The sequence below is a fragment of the Triturus cristatus genome, chromosome 11 (assembly GCF_964204655.1).
Source record: "Triturus cristatus chromosome 11, aTriCri1.1, whole genome shotgun sequence".
Lineage (NCBI taxonomy): Eukaryota > Metazoa > Chordata > Amphibia > Caudata > Salamandridae > Triturus > Triturus cristatus.
Window position 1 is genome coordinate 302,510,759 of NC_140594.1, and position 16,676 is coordinate 302,527,434.

The following is a 16,676-nucleotide window of genomic DNA, read 5'->3' on the forward strand; positions in this document are numbered from 1 at the left end:
TGTCACCACAGATAGGTTATGGGTTAAACAAAGTCTTTCTCCATTTCAGTTTGCCATATTTATGCTTTCTTAACATATACAATAACACTTAAGGTGATGTAGACCCGCATGTTAAACAACAGAAGTCACATAATACCTCTTGTGTCTCTTAAGCATCAATCTGGAATCATTTTGTGGACTGTCCGTTCTTTATGTTAATGCAGCTACTTTATTCAACTAGAATATATCGCTTCTGACCATTAGGATAATCTCCCATGGGAAGATTCTATGTAAAGTTATGATTACATGTCATTCTAAAGTTGATGAGCGTTTAGCCAAAATATAGTTTCTGCCCAATAGATCAACTTTCCAGTGAAACACGGTTCCTAGAGTCATTATTTCACAGTATACTGAACTATTAATTTACTTAAGGAGTCAATTATGTAGACATTTAGCAGCTCCTGCTTGCCTACACTCAATTATTCCATGGCAAGCATTTTGCGCGCTCATATTCAAGGATGCAAAGAGAAGTTTTCTTCAACAAACATCAGTCAGAAGCGATGGTAATGTTGATCTTCCTTTAGAAAGAACCATACTCAATGAACGGCTTGGGAAAATAGCAGAGGCAGTGTAGAGTTTTTTCTTATGGCCACTGGGCACATCAGCAGCAAGACCAGTGGGCGCTGCAATCATTGAAGGTCCTGGGAAAGGTAAGGGGAACTTGGTAAGATTGATAATACACTGTATCACAGCCTGCATCGTGTAAATGTATTTAGAACGATGGCACGAGCTCTGAGATTCAGAACACCCTTTATCTCAGCCGATAGTCCGTCAATGTCCTAGGAAAGTCTTTGGGAGTTATAGGTACTTTAGGGCACTTGGTTATGTGATTAGAGATAACTATATTGGGTGAAATTCAGTGTCCTTTTCAGTTTAAAACATTAAGTTGTCAGTGAAATGTTCAACTAACTACAAAGTTGCTTTAACATTTGTTTTTTTCACAGAATTTCTAAGTTCAGAAAAAAAGTAAAGTAAGATAGAATTACAGTTCCTAACTATGCCGTCACTTTAACCTTTTTTTTTTTTCAGTGAATTTCTAGGGTTTTTACCAATCTAAAGTAATATTTTATTACCTTACGTAACACCAACCTCTCGCCGTGCACGCTCTTTGGCCGTGCGCTGCTGGGGTGGTTGGCCAAAGGTCCTGGCCTGTGGCCAGGCTCTGCATCCAAACCCTTGCAGCAGTCAACCCTACGCCAGGCAGGCCTTTGGTTGTGTGCGGAGAGGGGTTGGCCCAGGGCCTGGCCTTTGGCAAGACCCTGCGCCAATCCCCTAGCAGGCAAGTGACCCCACGTCACATAAGGTCTTCTGGCATGCACAGTGCACGTTGGTCTCGCAGGGCCTGGCTGCATTCAGACAGACTTGCTGACTTTGTCAAAGAGTGGCAACACCAAAATATAACAAGCATTTACAATGCAACGGTCTCGGCATTGTTAAAGTTAGAGCTATTGGCATTGCTCATGACAATGACGTTTCTTTAAATGTTTTAAAAACAAAAACACTAAACAAAAATAATGTCATGAGCAATGCCAATAGTTCTAACTTTACCAATGCCGAGACCATTGCATTGTAAATGCTTGTCTATGGCGAGGCAACAGCAGAGGACGAGAGAACCGTAACAACAAAGACTTCTCCTCGCGTTGTGTTATTAATGTAAACGAGAATGGCCCCCATCAGTTGGTGGTTTAGATGGTGCCTTATGAGTACACAAATACAACACTAAAAGCACACGCCGAAGGGGGCAGAATAAACTATTATAGAAGAGTGATAGAAGAGAGAGAAAGGAAAACAGGACAAACAGTATCTTAACGAAACAGAATGCCCCCCTCTGCAGAATGTGGCGAGCCCGCCCCCACAGCTACTCATACCCTTGGGTAGAAAGGGGGACCGTGAGGGCTGTGGGCCCCTGTACGACCTGCGTTAGCCCCTGAGAAGAAAAAGACTAACAGTGATGTAGACAGGAACAGATGCATGCAACATGTAAAAACAACATAGTAGAAGGGGGGTGTGCTGGGGCTATGCTCGGCACAGGTCTCAAAGCTGTTCAGCTCCGCTCCGCTTCCCCTCATCACCGCGGGGGCCTGAGCAGCCGCTAGCTATGCCACCCGGGCAGCCTCTGCATCTCCGATGCTTTTGGGTATCCTGGGCCCAGTGTGCAGCTGACACCGGCTCAAAGTCCCCTCACACGCACCCCCTCCCTCTCTGCGGCCACCCAGGCCTTCGGCAAGCATGAAATCTGAAATGAAAAAGATACTTCCCAGTGCGAGCTGGACATGAGTGGACCGCAAAAGTGAAAGCGGCCCGTGCGAAAATCGTTCGGCTAATTAATTATATAAATAAACACACCGAGACAGGAGGGCACACGCACGGCCCTGGGAGTCCCCCTCGCATGGCGCTGCCTCCCAGCTGCTGCAGCGGGGAGGAGGGACAGTAACTTCGGCGTGAAGGCAGCGTGATTGTAATAGATGCCCTATCAGAGAGCTGACTGGCGCATGTAAACAGTGTGACTGATAAGAAACTAGTCACGTGCAGAGACGCATAAGACTCGGTGTCCCAAGGGTGTGTACAAAAACAGCCACAGGACGGTAGCCAAAAACGTTTGTGTCACAGAACACTACCCTCAAAGTAGCAATTACTGCAGAGGCACTCACACTGGAGAAGAATCATGGACATTTGCGTCTTTTTCTATAATAGTAAAGCCTGTTAGTGAGAGGTGTGCATACTAAACATGAAAGGGACTGTCCTGCTGGGGGGGGGGTGGGTGGGGGGGGGAGTTCTGTTTTTACACTGGATCCGATGCTTCCAGGGTTTTTATAATCTGGTCTCAAGACGCACTCCAAACAGCAAACTTGCAAGCACAGAATAAATAAATGTGGCACATCTTTTATTACAAGAGGTGTGTACATGAAGGGTTCTTTTGTGCTGAGGCGACACTATATGTGTTTATGCAATCTACCTGGTTTTGGAGAGTACAGAGGAGGTCTGCGTTAATAAAAAAAAATGATGTGCTGGGCAACCCACAGGCCCGAGCGGGACACGGGTGGCCTGGGGCTTCCTAGTAGGTGTGGGCAGAGACCGGCGGTTGTTACACCAGACAGCTAAACTGTGTATGAAAGCGAATCCAAGGCTGCAAAATTGACAATTACACATTTACTTAACGGGTGACTGTGCGAGAAGATCTCCGGCCACTGAAATCTAAAAACGTAATTATGCGGAGGATAAGCAATAAAAGGCAACCGAAGAAATACCATGGGACAGACATTAAGATTTGCATTAATGGCTGAATATCAGCTCGGGCACATCAGAGATTAATGAGACACTAGGCGATGACGAGAGGACAATCTTTTGAGAAAGCCCGCCACAACATATGTATGTTGATGGGGGAGGCCTAGGAAGTTTGCAGTCGGTCATGACAATAGGGACGACAGCTAAAGGTTGCACCTGTTTGGGAAAACACTCGTTTGAATTGATTCTGGGCGTTGAAGGTGGGGGAGGAAAGTGCAAGATTCACTCAGGGGGCTTAAGCTGGGAGTGAAAGGAAATGGCCTGGAGCGGAGGCCCCGTGAGCACGTCAGTCCACAGGAAGTGGATATGAAAGGTCATGGACAGACAGGTCTCTGGGCGTGGACAACGTTTAGAAACTCGGGGGAATTTATTTGTTGCTAGGAACCAACAGACAAACCTCTTTGCAGTTTTGTGTTAGCACTGTGATCTAAACAAGTCAACACACAAAAATAAGGCTGAGAGTCCGTAATCTGGGGTGCAATTTTTCGGGGACAGTAAAATGCCCACGAAACACAATCTTTTTTTTTTTTTTTTACAAATGAAAACAACATTCTGCTGTGCATTACCTGCCTTAGGTTCGTTATAAGCATCACGTTACTACGTTAGTTCCCTTAAAATGTGACCCGAATCCCGCAGCTGTGGTGACTCCCAAGTGCAGTCCAAGGACGGCTGTTCACCAAGGCAACAATGTGGCGGTTCACAGTGGAAGCGCACACATGAGCGGGTGGCTCAACAGGCCTCCAGCAGCAAGGCATGTTCCCAGACCAATCTGTCGCGAGTTTGTGCCAATCTACAGGAGGGTGGCTGGAAGAAGCCATACGTCGGGACGAGAATGTGGCAAGTCTCAGTTGCTGAAAACAAGTCTCTCAGGTATTTTGCCGCTGACATATACCATGACATATGAAGCTGTCTGTCCCATCGCTCCTGAGCAAGGGGAAGGGGCTGTCGAGTCCATAAATAGCCCCAACACTTGTGAACCGGCATGGAAAAACCATTCCTGCAGGGTAACCCCCGTATCTCGGCTCTTACAGATAAGCACCTATTCCCACACTACTCAGGGTGTCTGTCACGTGTCTGTCTGAGATCAGCCCTATATCGCTCGTGCATCCAACTCCCCGGCACGGCGGCTGGTCGAGACTACAATACAAGCGTCAATACACATGAAACAGCCCCCTGCATCCGTCGTGCAACAAAGGGCCATTTGCAATCGTAGTCTCTGCGACCGTCACAAGTACCACTCTTGCTGCGAGAACAATGCGCCGCACACACAATGAACAAGTAAAGAGGGCACCGGAAGACACCACCGCCTTTCTCCGAGGCAGAGCAGAAATGCCTCGGAGAAAGGCAGCGTCGTTTTCGGACTCGGGGGCGTGTTTTGCTGTTGTCTCCTCCTTGAGACTTCTTGCAACAAACACGCCCCCCGATCCGAAAAGGACGGGGCCTAATCTGAATGACTGACCTCTTCTCCAATGGCTGGCCAGCATTCAAGAGGCGGGTTCAAGCCCCTCTTCTCCAAGTCATTAAATCTCGGAGCAAGACTGCGCAAGCGCAGCCTTCGCAGCCGAGACCTAAAAAGTGGGCCTACTGGCTCTATCATGAGGTGAGCATATCAATAATACAACAGATCTATAATCTTTCTCCAAAAATCAACAATACTTGAAACCAAATGTACATTTCAGTAATTCACACAATGCAATGTATAATAGTGATTATTATAAATAAGTTTGATAAAACATGTCTGAGTCTTTCTGTTAACATAATGTTTACTGCTGCATTTTGTTGTCTAAAAAATGTTACAAGAAACAGTAAAAAATAAATAAAAGCATAATAAAGACCAATGTGTCTTTGAATCTTTCTTTTAATATTTTTTCAGCTCACAAAATGCAATCATAAACACAACCACAAGAGGGCCTTGCACTCCAGATGAAGAGCGTAAAGCTCCAGTTAGGAGTGATTTTGAATAAAATGCCAAGTTCTCCTGGGGTCATGGAATCAATGACCCAGGAGACTTGCTGTTTTTTTATGTTCCTTGGAGGCTTCTGCACTTTCTGCTGCCCCCCTCCAAGATTAAAACATTTTTTTTATAGAAACCTTTATTTTACTTCGAAGAGGTACAGGCATGGGCCTACATCCATTTGGGCCGGTCACTAATTAGTACAAATCATGTCATGTCAGCGTTGTACAGGCATGTCAATCACAAAAGATCCCGTAGGTCCATAAACACTCCGAGTAAAGGCAGCGACTGTGCTCACAGAACAACGTTAATGACGGTTTCATATTTCAATTTAAAACTTATAAAAAATTCACACAAACAAGGCAGTAAGGATCCTAAGTATCAGTACGTCTTCCCCGGGGCAGGGAAGTCCACTATAATGGTCTGTGACAGAGGCACGGGGGTGCCGGGGTGCAGAGAAAACATCAAACTGTATCATACTCGTAACATATCAATTTGGGAATGCTCAGCTAGGGGGACAAGGGGACATCCAATACCATTGCCAGAGGGGGAGCACAGATATCCCCACGGTAAGAATTCCACGGACCCCACACCCTGGTCCATTTCCGAGGCTTGCCTCTCGCCACATATACCGTCTTTTCTCTAAACATGCACCAATCCATATTCTCCTTCCATGCCGAGACCGTGGGCGACCTCTGGGAACCCCACAACTGCGCGATGTTGCGTTTAGCCACCATATTCCCCAAAGTCGCCCACTGCGTCTGTGCCACATTATAGTCAGTCGGCTCCCAGACATTCAGCAGACACCTCCTAGCTTCTGGTAACAGAGCAACATGTGTGACCTCCTCCATTACCGCATGCACCCGAGTCCAAAAGCGAGCCAACTCAGGACATTCCCAGAGGACGTGAAGGAAAGTACCCAACAAACCACAGCCACGCTTACACAATCCATCCATGGAAAAACCCATACGCATCAGGCGAGGTCCAGTGACATATACTCTATGGAGTATCTTCAGTTGTACGAACCGAAGGCGGGCCGGGATCGCTACCTCCCTCGGGGATGCTACTGCCGATACCCAGTCCTCATCGTCTAATTCCAACCCGTCAGCTCTCCAGACCTCCCGCAACTGGGTCAACAAGTCCGCTCGGTCGTTTATAAGCTTTTTATAGATCAAGGAGATTGTGCTGTCAGGCACGTAACCATCCAACACTCTGTCCTCCAGTGGGGAATTTTCCGGGATCGCAGCAGCATCAGGAAAAGCCGAACACAACGCATGGTGGATCTGGGCATACTGAAAGTACTCCCTATCATTCAGCTTATATTCCACTTTCAACATTTCAAACGTTTTAAATTTCCCTTTCACCCAAAGATCACTCACCTTGCATATGCCAATCATATCCCATTTCTCAAATCCTTTTGTCTGCCACAGACAGCCCAGCATTCTGAAGCATACAGCGGGGTCGCTCGAGTCAGGCGCTCCTTCCATCCCATCGCCGCATTCGCTGCATGCCACACACGCACTGCTATCTTTGTTGGGCCTGTCAAGTGCACACCGGGAGACTTCGAATAAAGTGCCCTGTTGTAATCCCCACCAGGCAATAACATTTTATCTATCTCAAACGCCGGGTTCGGGACAGGCCCATACATCCCGTGATTCACCGCCGCCAATTGGGACGCCCAATAATATCGCCTGATATCGGGGAGTGCAATACCCCCATCATACCAGGGGAGTGTCAATTTTGTGAGAGCGATCCGCGGCCGCCCGTCCCAGAAACTCTCCACCTCACGGAAATAGCGGGCCGGTATGACGTCAAGTGTGTTTTGTAATGCGTACAAGAGGTAGCGACATCATTTTAAACAACGCCGCACGTCCGAGCGACGAAAGCGGAAGCCGCTGCCAACCCGAAACGTCGGCCTTCAGTCGTTGAAGTGGTGGGAGTAGGTTCTGCTCATAGCGAGCCCCAGGATCTAATGTTATAAAGACTCCCAAGTATTTAAACCCCGACTGCGAAATCTGGATAGGGCAGCCTCGCGGAAGGAGAGGAGCATCACCAGAGAGAACGTAGATGCAGGACTTAGTCCAATTAATGACCAAGCCGGAGTTACGACCAAAGGAGTTTAGAACATCAACTAGTACAATTAAGGACCTCCGGGGAGATGTGAGGTACACGAGAATGTCATCCGCATAGAGAGAGATGCGGTCCTCAAATTCCGGCGTCCACCTGATGCCCCGTAACGAGGGTTCCCATCGCAGCCAGGCAGCCAGCGGTTCCAAAGCGAGTGCGAAGAGGAGAGGCGATAACGGACAACCCTGCCGTGTGCCTCTTCCCAACACAAAAGGTGCCGATACTCTGCCATTCACTACCACCTGAGCCAATGGTTCCTCATACAACAACTTTACCCAACCGATAAACCCGGGGCCAAAACCAAATTTTGCGATTGCAGCTCAAAGATATGGCCATTCTAAAGTATCAAAGGCCATTGTTGCATCCAAAGACGCCAAAATGGCAGGCTCACGTATGTACGCCGCTCTCGCGAGCACTCCATGAAGACGCCTCAGGTTCAGAGCCGTATTACGATGAGGTATGAAACCAGATTGATCCGGATAGATCAAGTCGCCCACGACCCTAACCAGACGATTAGCTAAAACCTTAGCCAGGATTTTGGGCTCAGCGTTTAACAGTGAAATGGGTCTATAGGAGACACAATGGTCTTGCGGCTTCCCCTCCTTGTGAATCACGACAATAGTGGCAAGACGCTGATCATAGGGGAGGGAGCCCGTTTCTCGTGCGTCAAGAAACATGTCGCGTAAATAAGGCGCTATCTTGTCCGGACGCAGCTTATACAGTTCAATGGGAAGGCCGTTAGGACCCATGGCCTTGCCTGAGGCGACCGAGCGAATGGCCAAGGCAATCTCATCCGGCGACAACGTCGCATCCATCAGTAGTCTGTCCGCCTCCGACAACGACGGCAACGCTATATCTCTCAGCAGTAGCTGAGAGTCATCCTCAGAGCAATCCGAGACTGGAGAATACACCTCGCGGAAATAGTCCGCGAAACACTCAACGATTTCCACAGGGTCAGTCACACGCACGCCATCCGCTCTCTCAATGACCGGCACCACTCGACTCGCTCTCTCTTTCTTGTCCAACCAAGCAATCAACTTTCCAGCCTTATCCCCCACGTCGTATAGGCGCCCTTGTTGCTCTCTACTCATCCCCTTTGCGGCATCAGTGACCAGCGCTCTATAGTCAAACTGCTTGAGACTGCGAACGTGCAACTTATCATCCGTAACACCCAGCTCCAGATCCCCCTCCAACCCCGCTATTTCAGTTTCAAGGCGAACCACCTCCTCACTTTCGCTTTTCTTGGAGTGTGAGATTAGAGATAGGGCTTGCCCACGGATCACAGTTTTGAAGGCTTCCCACAACGAGACCGCAGATGATACTGATCCCACATTTTCATTGAAATAGTAGTCAAGAGACTTGACCAATTCAGCTCGGATTTTAGGATTACGCAGGTGCCAAGGGTTAATGGGCGCTACCCTCCCTTTCGCCCCGGGGATAACCTTCATTTGCAACAGTAATGGGCCAGATGTCTCATATCCCTAACCATCACAGCTTGGGCCGCCGGCATAAGAACATAATCAAGTCTCGATAGACTTCCATGAGCCCCCGAGTGGAAAGTGTATTGCATCTGTCCCGGGTGCATTAATCTCCAACAGTCTATCAATCCGAGGGTATCTATAAATCCACTCAGCCAGGTCTGTGCCCCAGGGAGATCCCTGGGGGGGTGACGATCATCTCTACCGGATACGACAGAATTAAAACATTTTTTGGCAGTGCTCCTGCACCTTCCAGGGACATCACCATGCTGGAAAAAAAAAGTTAAGGAGCCCTCCTAGACAATTATGGGGCGCTCCTTCAAGGAGCAGTGAAGTATAAATGAGCGGCCCCTGATGTTTATGATTCCTTTTAAAAAGACAAATGTTTTGGGGTGTCCCGGTGCCCACCCAGGACACACTTTTTAATAATTATGGGGCAGTTGGGTGTGCAGCACCCCTCTCCAAGCCTTTGCAGGCCCCTGGGACCCCACCTCCATCAGCTGTATTCATTTATTTAAGGGAGGTGGTGAGGGCCCCCCTCCTCAGGCATGTGCAGGACCCAGAAGTCCCACACCCCCAGGATGCTTTTTTTTATTTTTATTTTTTAAATCATGGAGAGGGAGGTGTGGGGTCCCTCAGGGCCTTTATGGCATCGGTGTCCCCCTTACCTGATACCTAATGTGGGTGCCCAAGTGCCCACCCAGGGCACCCACAACAAACAGCGATGGGAACTGGAAGGGGAACCCCAATTCCCCACAGGCTCTCCACATGCACCCATCCTGGTTGCATCAGGTGGCCCCACCCGGTGAGAGTAGGTTCTTTACTCTGCTCCCTCCAAGTGGGAGCAATTTAATTTTCCCTGCTCGTTGCATCTCTCTCTTGTTGGGAGCAGACACATTTTCCCTATCCGTGCTCTTGTGGGCAGGGAAATGGTGTCCCGGAGGTAGGCTTCCCAGAACACCACAGTGGAGCCAGTCTTGGGGGTTGGAGTCCCCATGGCCATAAGAGCCTCAAAAGGGGGGCTGCACACACGTCCAGTAAATATAGTAAATATAGGCTATTAATAGTAGAAGATAAAATGTGAGGCTTTTGCTTCACTAGATAAAAACAAACACTAAACACAATTTGTACTGATGGCCACATGCCAATAATCTGCTTCTGAATTTAAATTATCTCGGTATAAGAATGACATTCCAATGAACCAAGGTGCATAGTAATCAGCTATGATGTTATGATTATTACCATGGAAGCTGTTCACCAGATCCTGAAAATAACATTACCAAAGGCCACAGGCTAAGAAGGCAAAGGGGTGAGTGAAAATATACTGCTATCCCAGCCAAGAAGCTAGTTTGCAATATCTGTATCTCCCCTAAAGTACTGTATTTTCATCATGTGATGTCCCATGTAGAGTATTTATTGGTGTAGGACCCAAAGAAGGTAAATTTATTTTAAATTTGTTTGAGAAAATGCACACTGAAAGGTGATTGGATGGCTAGGGCTAAAGAAAAATGTAAGCAAATTCTCTCCAAGTGTATCATAGTGCATTACTACAATATAGACCATGCACTAATTGTGATAAAATGGAAATGCATGGAGGATGTATATTTGGGGAATTCCTTACATGTTCAACAGCCAGGTGTGCACCCTTATCTTGTATTCCTTAGGCTATTCATGAACGTTAGGTAGACAAGTAATGAGCGCATGTGGCAATATCTGAAGAAATGAATATGTTTGAAGATTGTATGACTTGATTTTGGAAATGGTGGGATGTCGTTTGTTGACATGTTCAAAATTAAAGCAGTTATGAGTGCGCTACTTTTCTGAAATCAGATGTTTGTACAAAATAGGAAGCAAATTTGCACTACCTGCAACTAGAAATGGAAGACATTTGTAGGGATATTACAAGGCATTTCAAAATACTAGAGGGCAGTCATATATTGGATCTTATCTTCATAGATGGCTGGAGATGGGTATGGGGGTAGATCGCACCCAGTTTGACTGCCTGCTATCAAAATTCAGTAAGATGTAATATTTTTTATATCCTTTCTACCAAGTAGTACTGCTCATTAAGAACAAACTCTGACTTAAGTCAGCCAAATTTGTTTAACTGCGCTGTTACTTTGTGACAGAAGGAGAAAACACAACATGCACCAGGCCTCCACTACACCTTACATTGCAATTTAAATGCATCAGTTCTAATATAGTTGTAGACAAAAGTAATCTGGGGTCAAGGGCATGAAAATACTATAATATTGGCTCTGATTTAAAATTGCAGCAACTGTTTCTACATTAAGAATGAATAGAGAGGGAAATTATTGGGTGGGAATCCACTGGCTTACAAGTTAATCTATTATAACCAGTCACAAAACTTGAGGCTGCTTCGGGGTTAACTTGTGAGGACAATTGGTCCACAGAAACACTTGCGTTGTCTTTGCTAATGCACTCATCGTGGGTAGACCTACAGGCTGAGGCTAACTTAGCCCTTCCAGAGAAGAAATTCACTGCTATTAGACTTCCCCTTTATTCACCGACCATAACAGGGTTCTAGCTCACTGTGCTATTTCAGTGCTAGCTGGTGACTAGTTTGGTTCCGCTTTTTTGGCTGCTTTCACTAACAGGCGTTGCATCATAGGTTCAGTTTGTGGCCAATATTTCAAGAAAAAGTTAACTGAGGTAAATACATTTCTGTTGGATGCTCTACCAGCAGATTCCTCACTTTTTTAATAATCCCCAGGCAGCCTCTGTTTTTCTAAGCCGACAAGACCGTTTGATGAGACTGACACTGGATAAGATATATAGTGCAAAAACAGAATATTGTGATCTTATTATTTTTGGCCCATAACCATCCAACAAAGGGGAGGTGGGAGGACCGGTGAGGAATCTGCAGGTGGACAAAGTATCCACCAGAAGGATTATGTTACTTACCCAGTGAGCATCTGTTCTTGGCACGTAGGGCTGTAGATTAACATGGTTTACATACTCCTGCCATCTAGTGTTGGGTTCGGATAATTGCAAGTTGTGTACCTTCGAAGAAGTCTTTCCTATCACGAGGTAAGTTGACGCCTCCTTTTGGTGATAGTGTGCATGGGCGTCGACTTCATTGTTAGATTGTTTTCCAGCAAGAGGGTGAGAATGGAGTAAATTAGTGTAGTACAGAGATGTCCATGCGTATGTATTGTAAATAATGAGAACTGCAACAACTACAGGTGTCCAGGAAGGTGGGAGGGTGCCTGTGAATCTACAGCCCTACATGCCAAGAACAGATGCTTTCTGGGTAAGTAACATAATCCGTTCGAGGCATGTGTGCTGTAGATACACATGCTTTGCATAGACTATATAACCAGGACTCAAAAAATCTGAAAAATGGTACTAGTCCTGCAGGTCTAGTACCTTGAAAAATCTCCTCGACCTAACAGTAACCTACTTAACCTCCGTCTCTGAAAGTGGAGCAAATGTGACAAGATAACAAGATTTAAAGGCATCTTTATTGCTCATTTGCTTTGTGAGCAATAAAAAGGCCTTTAAATCTTGTTATCTTGTCACATTTTCTCCCAAAGACAGAGGATAAAAGTTTGTATGTTTTCTTACTCGCCAGAAAGGGCGAGTAGGATCTAAAAATAGCGCGACCTCATTAAATTTACCTCGCAAATGCGAGCAGTCGAGTGGATTTGTCGAGCCCTGACAGTATTCTCCCAAAACAGTGGCTAACCGGTAGATGTTGCAGTTGTCTGAAAAATTTTCTTTAGCACTGCTTGCCCTACATTGACATGTTGATGTGGTAACACATCTACACAATAGTGTTTGGTAAATGTATTTGGCACAGACCATGTTGCTGCTTTACAAATGTCAGCTAAAGGAATGTTACCTAATAGCCATAGATGCCCCTATTTTGCGAGAGGAAAGCGCTCTAGGGGGTAGAGATAAAGTTATTTTTGCTTTTGCATAACAAGTTTCTATGCATTTAACAATCCATCTTGAAATACCAGTTTTAGACATAGGAGTGACTTTGTGAGGTGGAGCAAAAGCAACAAAACAGTTGCTTTGTCTTATTACAGTACAATAATGCTCTTCGGACATCAAGTGTGTGAAGACCTCGTTCTGCTACAGAATTGGGTTTAGGGAAGAACACAGGTAACTCAATCAATTGGTTAATATGAAAAGCAGAAGCTACTTTAGGGAGGAACTTCGGATTGGTGAGAAGAACTACCCTATCTTTATGAAGCTGAAAGAAGGGTTCTTCTAAGGTTAATGCCTGTAGTTCACAAACTCTCTTTAATGAAGTGATTGCAATGAGAAATGCAATCTTCCATGAAAGGAACTGTAAAGGACAATTATGTAACGGTTCAAAGGGTGGATCCATAAGACTTGTAAGTACAATGTTAAGATTCCACACTGGTGCCGGAGGTATTCTGGGTGGTATTACCCTCTTTAAGCCATCCATAAAGGCTTTAATGACAGGAACTTTGAACAAAGATAAATGCTGTCTGTTCTGAAAATACGCCGCTATTGCTGCAAGGTGCAAACGAATAGAAGTGTAAGCTAGACCAGTTTGCTGTAGGTGCAAAAGGTAGCAAATAATGTTTTGAACAGAAGCATCCAGAGGATTAATTTTGTTGTTGTTACAAAAGACTAAAATCGCTTTCAATTTGCTGCATAACAAGCTCTAGTAGTAGGCTTTCTTGCTTCTTTTAGAATAATCATGCAGTCTGGTGGCAAGTTTAAATATCCAAACTCTAGGATTTCAGGGGCCAAATTGCTAAGTTTAGCTCCTTGGGATTTGGATGCCTGATTTCTAAATGATTCTTAGTGAGAAGACTGAAGGTGAGATGCAGCTTTTGATGTGGAACTACTGACAGCTCCAACAGGGTGGTCTACCATGGTTGGCGGGCCTATGTGGGAGCTACCAAAATCAGTGTGAGGGATGTTTGCCTGAGTTTTCGAACCAGAAACGGAAAGAGTGTGAGAGGCGGAAAAGCGTAGGCAAATATCCCTGACCAATTCATCCATAGGGCATTGCCTTTGGATAGAGGGTGTGGGAACCTGGAGGCAAAGTTTGGGCATTTTGAGTCGTCCACTGTGGCGAACCGATGTATTTGTGGAAATCCCCATTGTTGAAAGTATGGAAGGAGAACTTAGGGATAAAGTTCCCACTCGTGTATTTGCTGTCTCTTTCTACTGAGGAGGTCGGCAATCTGATTATTTACTCCTGGAAGGTGCTCTGCTAGAAGATAAATCCTGTGATGGATTGTCCAGCTCCAAATGCTCTGAGAGAGGCGTGACAGTTGGAGAGAGTGTGTCCCCCCCTTGTTTTTGTAAATAGTACATAGCTGCTATGTTGTCCATGAGGACTAGGACAACGTTGCCTATGAGATGAGACAGAAAAGCTTTCAGCGCTAGAAATACTGCTAGAAGCACTATATAGTTGATATGGAGATGTTTGTGCTTGTTGTACCAGAGACCCCGGATTGTGTAATCATGGAGATGGGCACCCCAACCTGTGAGAGATGTGTCAATTGTTAGCACGATCTGTGGAAGAGAGTTGATGAAGGGCCGCCCTTTTGAAATTCTTTTTAGGTTCCACAACTGCAGAGAGTGATGGGTGCAGCAGTCTACCAACACTAGATCAGTTAATTGACCCTTTGACTGATTCCACTGACGTGCTAAGCATTCTTGCAGAGCATGCATGTGTAGTCTTGCATGGGGCACTATTGCAATGCATGGCACCATTATTACTAGCAGTTGCATGAAAGTTCTAGCTGGCAAGGCTTGGTTGGCTTGAAACTGTAGCAACAGAGTTTGAATGTTGTGATTTCTGGCTGCATTGGGAAAGGCTAGAGCTGTGTGAGTGTTGAGAGTGGCTCCCAGATAAGACGGTATCTGTGAAGGCTGCAGGTGAGACTGTTTCGCATTGACTGTGAAACCCAATCGGCGGAGTAGGTCCAGCATTATCTGAATATGTTGCAGACATTTGGGATACGTTCTGGTGTTGCAGGGATTCTGCTCATGCACAGAACTATGCGCAGGAAACCAGGACCTCAGTGAATTGCGGTGTACCAAAAACTCACTTCAGTACCTAGAACCCCTATCTGACTAGCATCAGTGTCTCATTCGCTCTCCGTATCATCTTGAAGCTACCAATGATTAGACAACCCAGAACATGCGACTTAAAGTACTCTCAGGAATGGTGGGAATCGGAAATACCTGTTCGTTATTATTCTTATATCAGTCCACAACAAGAGTAATCTGAGACATAGTAAAGTTTAAAATGTTTATTTCACAAACTACGTGTCCTATGATGCAGGACTTTGGCTAACATAAGCAGACAAATGATTAAGAATAAAACCATCAGCATTGTTACAATACCATAGAAAATGAAGGGAGAAATCATGTTACAAATGATAGTGGACTACAACCACCCTCCCTTCACTAGTAAGCTACTATTATTAGACTAATAGAAGGTCTCTAGGTTTGACAGGGGAACCCCATACCGTAAATATCAGCTTAGGTGAATCACATCACGGGATCAGCTTTGCTCTGTGTCTGGAAAAAGTCTTCTCCCAAGTGAGTATCTCATGCATGCAAACTGCAACATTAAAGGCGCTCGAGTTTCAGATATTTGCAGCTGTGTGCGTGTTATAGCTAGAGCGTGGGCCGATCAACCTGAATTCAAAAGCATACATTGTTTGTTGGCCCTGACTGTGTCTGCACACAATGTTCAGACCAAGGTCGTGGTGCACATCTAGGTATGTGAACAACAGACCGTTCTCATGTGAAGAAAAGGCAAGCAAGCAGTTTTCATATAATAACATCTATCTGCAGTGTCGTGTGCAAAAGCAGCAAAAGTGGCAAGATGGCGTTTTAACTTCTAAGACGCTTATACTAACATAGCAATGTGTGTACCTGGACCTCCGTCTCCACTACACCCTCCCTTGATCGGACCACGAATAAATAGGGATACAATGTAGGAACGCAGAGTTCAAGTTCGACAGAGACAGAACCAAGTGTATTGGATATCCATATTAATGGCAGTGAAAGTTCGAAAAACCAGCGTAAAAAATGGAAAAAAAGAGAGAAAAAGAAAAAACATGTGACGTAATATCTCGCAAAGGCTCAGCACAGCCTAAATGGCGAATCAAAAAAAACAACTCAAAAAAGTGTAGTTTAAATAACGGAAGTGGGTCGACTTCCAGGTTAATCCATCAACGTGTAAGCACAATAAGTAGCGACAACCTCCAAGAGGAAGTCATTATAATGTTCGGTAAAAGTGTCCGCCATCCAGTCTAACAAAGTAAATGAACATATATGTTCCTCGATAACTGGAGCCTCTAGCACAATCAGAGGGCAACTTGCGTGTTCTTCAATGTAACTTCTCGCCAAGAAGTCATACGCTGCCGTATAGATGTCCCAATTCCCTAGGACTCCATGTGCCGCTCCACAGGCCATAATCCTGATACCAGAACAGTCCAACTCATGAGCCACTAAGAGACTCATCAGTCGATCATAATACAGGGTAGGAGACACCGAGTTCGACAGGCACAAATTAAGAGCCCATTCAAAGGGACAATCTAGGCAATGAAAAACAGGTTGCACGTAAGTAAAGTAAGAAAACCGGAAGGACAATCCATAGGCTATGCTTAAAGTGGCCAGTGGCAATGTTACATAATATTCAAGCATCCGGTTACGAAGATGGAGCAGCCGGAGCAGGCTGTCGTGTGACACATATTGTGCAGCCATTGCGCAGCAAGCAGACCAACAGGAGCACACCAGCCGTGAGGGTGAGAATCAACGGGAGC

The 16,676-nt window shown here is 45.7% G+C and overlaps 1 protein-coding gene across 1 annotated transcript in view; it reads right to left on the reverse strand.

Moving 5' to 3' along the window:
* Window positions 1–16,676, reverse strand: part of RBM19 (RNA binding motif protein 19) — a 420,351-nt gene that overhangs the window by 241,955 nt on the left and 161,720 nt on the right. The window lies entirely within an intron of this gene.